The sequence below is a fragment of the Plodia interpunctella genome, chromosome 9 (assembly GCF_027563975.2).
Source record: "Plodia interpunctella isolate USDA-ARS_2022_Savannah chromosome 9, ilPloInte3.2, whole genome shotgun sequence".
NCBI classification, from domain to species: Eukaryota; Metazoa; Arthropoda; class Insecta; order Lepidoptera; family Pyralidae; genus Plodia; species Plodia interpunctella.
The window spans coordinates 5476713-5486015 of record NC_071302.1 but is presented as its reverse complement, the minus strand read 5'-3'; the positions used below and the strand labels follow the sequence as shown (position 1 = coordinate 5486015).

At 31.8% G+C, this 9303-nt stretch overlaps 1 protein-coding gene across 5 annotated transcripts in view; it reads left to right on the top strand.

Annotated features, from left to right (window-relative positions):
* The first annotated feature begins 4870 nt into the window (after positions 1-4870).
* LOC128672509 (peroxidase-like) overlaps positions 4871-9303 on the top strand; it is a 57219-nt gene continuing 52786 nt past the window's right edge. For 3 of the 5 annotated variants that reach the window (XM_053749719.2, XM_053749718.2, XM_053749714.1), the window contains exon 1: positions 5234-5361. The gene's annotated coding sequence lies outside the window, so the exon portion shown is untranslated. Of the gene's footprint in view, positions 4891-5233; positions 5362-9303 lie in introns of those variants that run through there. The other 2 variants (XM_053749716.1, XM_053749717.1) reach the window with 2 other exon arrangements.

Here is a 9303-nt window from a genome sequence, read left to right as displayed (position 1 = left end):
AGGCTTTGGCCGCAACACTATGTATTTAGATAATATGATAAAGTTGAACGTAATGGTGTTGTTTTAACCATTCCGTAAAATAGAACTAAGGACTATTTAGTAATAAATCAACATAATTATCTTGTTTGAGCGTAGGTTTCTCGTTTGTCTTTACTTGTTCTGCGATAACAATGTCTGCTGTTTTATCGTTTATTATATTATTACCTGAGATAATAGTACTTATATCAATCTTCCATATTGGTCGTCTAGAGCTAAGGTAAAAATATGTTAGGTACCGGCTGCTTTTATTTGTGCGCTTTTCATTATAAAAGTCACTAAGTCGTTGCTTGCGGCCGCGCCTGAGATAAAACGTAGCCTAACTATTCTACATTCTCTGTTTTAAATTGATAGATTAAAGATTTTCCATTTGCCATTCAATAATATGGCAATATTCACCAATAGTTATGATACGAGGAGCTAGATTTTTACTATTTCGAAAGATATAGACAACAACATTTCCAAAGAGGATTGACGTTATGCTGGCGGGTGATCAAAGAATCAAAGATGAATCTTCAAAAGTTGACGCACCCTGGGTTTCGGGCATCACAGCCTAGAACATGCGAGGATGGGAGAGAACTTTCGAGAAATTCGCACTCCAAGAAGTTTTTCTTATTAGCATTTTATTTTGCAAATGCCTTTGCGTTTATATTTTGTAAAGATAATGAAGAAGGCTCATAAAACATATTGCTTTTAGCTGCGCTCACTACAAAGTTATATTTATTACAATGAGATTTTTTACTCGATCGGTTTTCTGTTCGTCTGAACATCGCATATAATAGCTGGATTGAGTTTTAAAGGAACAAATAGGCAGGTGCTTGTGAATTACTCAAATGGGGTTCTTTGTTACCGTTGATTAAATTGGTTTATGAAAAGTGAAAGTCCTATTTAGTATACATATAATAGAATATCTAATTAAATGACGAATGTTATAACTACATTTCTAATATACCTAAGTCTAGACCAGCTGACGTTTGTAATTTCGCAATAAGTATTTATTTTCTTTGTTTTATTAAACGGGACCTAATCAATATTTATCTATGTAATTAAGTGTATATTGAGGTAGATGAAACAAACAAATTATATAAGTACATAGCATTGACTGCAAATTATGGAAGTTTAAATTAACGGTATACATAAGAATTTTTTGCCTTAGACTTTTGATGATTGGTCAGTCAGTGAGTGAGTGAGTGACAAAATCAAGAAACTTTAACAAGTTACAATTCTTAAACTACTCGTTCAAATTGAATGAAATTTGAAATATATAGTGTTTATACAATATCTGCTTAGTTACTGAAAATTCAGGCTTCCTGTTTCATCCACAACGAAGTTATTGGGGTTTGAAATTGGCCTGAATTGCTTCGAGAAATGGATAGTACGGCCGTGCCGCTTTTTTTGCTCAAACCAAACTTTTCTAGTCTAGATTTTAAAATTTCGAAGTAGCAACTAGTTTAGGTAAGTTAATTACCAAAGTTGACGAAGGGCCCTCCTTTTAGAACAACTCTCATCTTCCTCATTTCATGAATCATTAATTATATAAAAAAATACTAAATAGGTTAATCATGCGAACAACGCCGTTATAACATTCATAGTAATAAAACCGCAGCGTTATATCCCAAATCAGTGTAATACGCACCCATTCCAATTGTCTTACGCAAGCCTGCAATAGAGGTGTTCTCGGACCGACAGCGAACCATTCAAGGGTAGCGATTGTATGGTGCCAAACAATGCGCCAGCCATCGCTACGGCATAGATAAAGAAGATACAGAAGTGACACTACGTCTCAACGTCAACTTTAGCTTAAAGAAATATGAGAAAATAATGCTACTTCAGCTGTGTAATACTTTTAAATCGTTCTTCCATCGTAAACCACACATTAATCAATATATTAATCCATACAACATCCTAACAAATATTATAAATGCGAAAGTAAGACGTCTTTAGATAATTTGAATTTAAACTGACACTTGTTAGGAATCACTCACCATAATAAATAAAGAAAGCATGCTGAAAGAACTTTGAGACAGCGCTCTGTTGTGTCTCGTACGGTGTAACATCTGGACTTTTTTTTACATTTATTTAAAGCTACTTGAGAAAAAGTTCGCGAGCGCTCAAAACAATTAAATTATTAAAACTCTCAGCGATATGTTACGCGTGTTGAAATTGATACATACGACATTGATGTTTATACTATTTACCAATTACCATCTGTTTCTAGTATTATTTATTGGACCCCGTAGGAATTTCGGGGTAAATAACAAACGAGGTACATATTGTCCTCTGGTTGACTGTAAGAGATCCCGGCATGGCATAAGTCCGTCGTTGAACATCTATCTTTATTGTATAAATTTGGATGATTTATATTTGTGCAAACAAGTTATTACAAACAAATGGTTTCTTAAGTACTATTCCCTATTATATTCTGATCAAATAAAATAATAAATATTTAAATTTAAAACTCATAATCCTCCAGGAGATTTGTCATCACTGAGTAACAAATGTACACGGCTCAATCGAAACAAGAATTTTCGTATTTCAATGTTAACATTATTAGGATTAAAGTTAATTGATAATGCAAGACAAAAGTAACTTTTGTAATAAGCATGAGGTAAAACCTCAAACCATTTTCTTTCTAGCTTGCAGGATTTAGATCTATTAATTTCTCTAAAATTATCAGTTTCATAAGTAATTCAATTATGGTGTCAGATTATAAAATCACAACTATCATATTTGCTTGTTTTTGGGACTGAGCAAATTCTACCTTATTTATTGAGTTACTCCTATCTAAGTACTTGGGCGTCTACCACGAAACATAAAAGACGTACTTAGCCCGTCATAGGGTCCACACGTTCTCTTTGTTATACACGATATGAGAAAAAGAAACGCAGCATGTGGACATTATTAACGTGCTACGTGTTTCCATGTTTCTTGGCAGGTCTTCTGCATGATTTTTCAACAAACGAGCTTCATTTTAAAACCGGTTAATGATGATTCCTATTATGGTATTCGATCCAATTATAATAGTTACATTCAATACCGAGGTAGCCTTCAAAATTGTAAGGTAAGCCGCTTTTCCTTTTTGAATTCAGAACAATCAGGATATTATTAAGTAAAAATGTTTTTCAGAAACAAAATAAATTAAAAAATCTTTACGCCTTGGACTTTGCGCTTCTTTTTGTCGCTGATGACAAGAAAAGAATTTTTGCCAACGATGAGTTACGGGACAATTACGGTTTCCTGACCATTTTTATCTGCATTTTGAACTAACAGTGGAAATTTAAACTGTAGCTAATTAATTAATAAGTAACAAATTATCAAAAATGAATCTTACTAAAGTTACATTTATTCTTTGACGTATTTAACTTATTATATATAGGTTTTTGGTAAGGAAAAAATACTGAAATAGGGACTATCATTCAATGTTGTTTGGTTTCTTGGAAAGAGAAAAGTGGGCCAGATTTAATCAGAGCATGTAGGTATGTTTTTCATTGACCTCGAGCTCGTGAAAATAAATAACTAAATGAACAATTTAACTTCTAAGCACGTGTGTTTACAAGTTAATTTATTTGTTTTTAATTTATAGAAACTTACTAAAATGTTTATTTTCTAAACAATGTTTAATACTGATTCCCCGTGAAAGTAAAACACAAATTCTGAGAAATCTGTGCCGAAATGTTGTATGAAGCCGTCGTAAGGTTTTGAATATATTACTTACGACCACTACTAATTAAGGTAAGGCCTCTACCAAAGTTGTAATAGACAAGTTTACATAATGTTATTAGTGAGATGTTCAGGATTTGATTTGCTCAAATTGTAGCTATAAATATCTTTATTGAGTTTTAAGTTCCCGTGGGTATTTTAAAATGCTACAATTTAGTAGCTATCAAACACATTGTTTTTAAACTAGCTGTTATTTCCAAAGCTTTTTATATCCGTATTTATCTAATACCGTATCTTGCCATTTGTTGTTAGGTACAACCTGTATTATTTATTTATTGGGAGATATAGGATATATTCTTTATTGTAGTGATTGTCTATCTGTAGATATACAATACGAATTTCAAAAGAGTGACGTCCTTGGTAAAAACTTGGAAACAAGTTGGAAGGAAAACTGACATGTGCAAGTTTGACGTAGAAACACAATTTCAGACCGTGTTTTTGTGAAATCTTTTATCATTTTTACATACCTAGGTAAATATAGTTATAGCAGCTATCTATAGTCACCATGAAAAATGATCTTTTCAGATTTATCTGGTTCTTAGATGTTTATCTATATAGGTATGCGTATGTTATAGAATATAGTATCGTTGAGTTAGTATCCCATAATACAAGTCTCGAACTTACTTTGGGGCTAACTCAATCTGTATTTGTCCCCATATATTTATTATATCTTCAATTTGATATTGTTCGGATCCCAAACTACTTACTACTAGAAGAATTAATTAAACTTGCAACAGCGTTTTCTGTTTCAATTTAAATTAACTTCATCCTCTGTAGTGTAATAATAATAGTGTCGTTTAGTCGAAGGTGCATTGTAATCGTAACGTGAACGGTTGAGATAAGTTGTTGAGCAAATGCCTCTAATGACATCCTCTCAGCCTAAATACCATGTGTTGGCTGGTTGTATATGTACTTTTCTATATAGTTGTTTTAAAGTAAACATAAAACAATAGTAGTAGTAGATTATACACCGAGATAGTAAAAGCAAAACACTTTAGTAGGCGAGGGTGGATTGTGTAACTTACATTTTCCGAATAATTTCGTAGATCAGAACAGATAATGGATTCGATTCGTAAATTTAAAATACGCGTAAAATCTACCAAGTTACAAATTTGATGGCGGTACTTCATCTAGGTAAGATTTTCCCTTCATTTAATTGACCTTTAAGTAGGTACCTACCTAATGTTATTGCAGTCAATATTTATATATATATAGTTATTGAATACGTTCTGGAAAATCTGAAATGTTGTCATGCTGCTGATAATCAATAGGCAAGATTGCTAGAAAGATTAGAAAAATGAATTCTGGATATCTGCAGAATTTAAGAAAACTTGTTTAAATATTGTTTCTTAAAATTATATTGGACAATGAAAGTACTTAGTCGACATAAAAGCCTTAAATTAATATTTTTGAATAAAAAAAAAGCTATCCCCTCTGGCACTTGGTATAAAATTCACATTCGCCCTTCTCGCGGCTTAGTGCGTTTGACAAGAGTGCAGGTGGCGCGTGGGTGCGAGTGCGCGCGCGCAATATTGTGACATATTTTGATCGATCTATTTTTTATTTGTGTATGTGCTCACGGACTGCGGTTTTGTGAAATTTTAGGTAAGTTTTTAATGACAATTTATAGCAAAAATGTACCTAATCAGTTTTCTTCTGTTATTGTTAGATACACAAGACTGTAATTTTGACTTTTTTCAATTCAAAGAATATGCGTAACACTGTAAATAATACGAATATGCTATTCTAGGGAAAAGGGCCAGTATGTATAGATGGACCCTTGAACAAAATATTACATATAATTTAATAAGTAACATTACCTGCGTCTCTGCCCGATGTCCTATTAGAAAAAAAAATATAACAAAAATATTTAGGTATATTCAGTAACTCTGTTTTTAATTTCAGCATGAACACTAATTAAATATATTTAAAAAATATATTGTATAAAATAAATAATGCATAGCGGCTAAACTAACGAAAAAAGCTAACAAAAAAATTCCCTTAAAAAGATTTCTTTGGTGTATGGATAATGTACAGTCGACCGCAAGTCAAGTTATTATCTAATACTAACTAAACTAGCAGCCATTTTGCATCGATCGTGTATCTCGTACCTTGATGTAGACTGTACTTCGAAATACGTCTATTTACCTCTTCACATTTCCTTATCCCGTAACAAATAGTGGAAATTGTAGAACTAATCCGTAATGCCCGTAAAAAATTATAGTAATTTAGTATAGGAAGCGGAAAGGCTTAAAACTAAGCGCAGGTTATTACATTATTTAATGGTAAAAGTTACTTGTTTGTCTGAAAATATTTACTTTACCAAATAGATATAACATAATATATATATTACTTTTATCTATGGATATAACACTAATCACTTTTCTACTCCGCTCATAAATTATAGTTCTACAAATGAGACGGAGGAAGAAAATGGGAAAACGCTAAAATGAGAGAGAGAGAGAGAGATTATAGAATTATTAATATAAATTAATTATATACCTAGTAACAGCGATGTTTAAGTATTTTTTATTTTATTTTATTTGAATGGAAGATTACCGGCTAAACAGATAATGTAATAACAAAAATAGCAACTAATGGAAATAGCCATTCACAAAAACATATCAAGAGAGCACTGTGTAAAATAAATAATTTTGTAAAATCAGCTGTGATTTTACGACCCCTTGTTTGATGTCAACCCTCCTGAATGTGATTGCAGTATCGTCTTACATGACGTCCACGGAGGATGCGGAGTGGTCCTCCTTTAGGGCGGGAATCATTCGTCTTAATATTATGGCTAATAAATAGTGGTATTATAAATATGCAATTGATACAGGGTTATTTTCAAAATACCAGCACAATAACGTTTTTTCTACGAGTTTTAATATAACTCAAACGTCAGATCGGGCCGCGAATAAAAATAAAGGTTAAATGACCTTGTGTATTTACACAGCATCTACTACAGAAATGAAGAAAGAAAATAATAAAACAATATATTGGACTATATTTAATTACAGCCTTACAATGGATAGTCTTATTACAACAGACAGATATACTGACACGATTTATGAAGTTCTAATTTAGATATGGAAAAAATGTGAGTATTTCAACATTGTTGTTGATCATTATCAAACACGCAACTAGTAAGAACGTAGGCACTAGGTTTTTTGAAATTCGAAAAAGAAAAAAACTGTCCATAGACACTAGAAACAAAATTAAGATTTATTGAAATTAAAATAGTGATCCTATACCTAGGCACTGCGCACATTACATTCGAAAAAACATTTTTTTTTTGCAATTAAAACAACTTGACCGTAGGCGCTAGACAAAAAGTATATTTGAATTCGAAAAAATAACTTAACAGTCATTTTTGATTATTTTTATAAAAAAGAAACACATGCAAAGTCCAGACTAAAAACCTGAGGTTTCAAGTGTTCATTATGTCATAATTGGTATACTTGTAAACCTTAAAAATACGTTTTTTAATGTACCTACAACAATTCTTTATTCTCACATTACGAAAAGAAGAAGAAGAATGAAATACTTCCGAAGTGAGGCTATCACAAAATGGGTTGCGTGGGCTCAAGCATCCGGAAAATCTCGATTCCGTATGTTGCGGCAATCTGATTACAATATCCATCTTTTTACGTAAGTTTTTTATAAATCACGCCTGCTCAATGAATGTTAACAGGTAATTAGGCACAGCGATCATAACTGAATACTGTGTTATGAAATTGTAATAAGTATTATACTTAATCGCTGATAATCATATGGAATATTAGTAAGTATATTTAATATGAATAATTTATTAAGTATATAAAAATCTACAAAATAATTTTGTTTTTGACTATTTGGCTTCCCGGAAACCTTGTCAGAGTCTTCATTTCCGAATAAAGTTAATCATTGAGAAGCCTGCGAACCATAGGTACCTATTTTAATTTGATGTATTCAGGTCAATTGATGGTCGTCATTGACCATGATGTCTTATTAAATGCAAAATCATATCTGCTTTATACCTTAATCGTAAAATATTCCGTGAGAAAAACAGTGAGAAACGTAATTCGAGATAATAGACATCGGCGTTTATTGTCGAGGTTTTTATTTAACACGCGCAAATGAAATTAAAAAATAATAGTAATTTTATTTATTTTTATCACAAAAAAAATATGCAAAGACTGAACTTTAGTTCGATCTTTGCTCAGCCTGAGAAACTGTTTAGGTACATATTTTCTAAATGTTTACATCAACTTCGTTAATTTTTTAAAAATAAAATACATTTTTTACTGTTTAACTATTCTTTATTCACACAATACGAAAAGAATCCGAAAGGCCATCACTAAATGGACCTGGCCTCAATCAAGCATCCGAAAAATCTCAATTCTGTCAAAATACTCCAAATAAATAAATATGATGTATGTAATGCTTGGAATTAAAAAGATTTCTTCTTTTGAAATAGCAAAATTCTATACCACTGTTATTTCGAACGGATACCATTGTTTAAGTAAGTTTTTTATACGAACTTCATTTTTGACCAGGAAGCTTTTATTGCTGTCTGTGCTGTATATTTCTGCATTCAAGGTGCGTTGATGACTTTTCTCGTCGTGAGCCATTTCTGGGTACACCATCAAGTCATGATTATCATAATAATGCATTGTCATGGAAGCAATAAGCATATTAGTTGCATTAATAATTTTAAGATCAATTTAACTTGTCAATACTTGTCCATCAAACATTATTGAACATTTTAATAATGACCCAAAACAATACGGTGCAATTTACTGGGTAGGTTCACCTTCGATTGGACGATAATTGCAGTTGTAAATTAAAATTATCGACAGATGTGGCAATTCGTACAGTACTCTAACTTTATCAGATGTCATTGTGCACATTTATGGTGACGTTGATATACAAAGTGCATGAGCGTCAGAAGACAAATAAAATAAAAATACATCCCCAAAATAAAAATATACTCAAAAGGTCGAGATTTTACTAGACAAACGGCTTTTCCCGGCAGTGATAATGAATGAAGGCATTCATCTGATCTTTACTCTAGATCTTAATGGATCTGGTTCCACAAATTGAAAGCAGCTTTTATTATACTTTCAGAGTTTTTGCTGCTAGCTATTTACTGCTTGCGTTTTCCTTAATAAAGTTTTATAATTTGATTTTAAAGTTACTTCTCGTGTGTGTCTAGATAGACACACAACGAGAAGTAACTTTAAAATCAATAGATAACGTAACTTTAAAGGTAACTTTAAAATCAAACGAGAAGTAACTTTATAATCATATAGATATATGTATGCATATATCTTTAAAACTACGTTACGGATTTTTCTATTTTTTTTTCTGATTGATCATTCCTCAAGAAGGTTCAGGTGTGTAATTTATTAAATTTTTACCTGAGCGAAGCCAAGACGCGCCGCTAGTATATAACTAGAAAAAACCTTTCATTCAAGTTAACTCTAAATTACATGAATATAGGAGTAAAAAACGGGCATATTAGAAGAACCAACAAACGGAAACGCACGCTTTCCATGGCGTTATGAT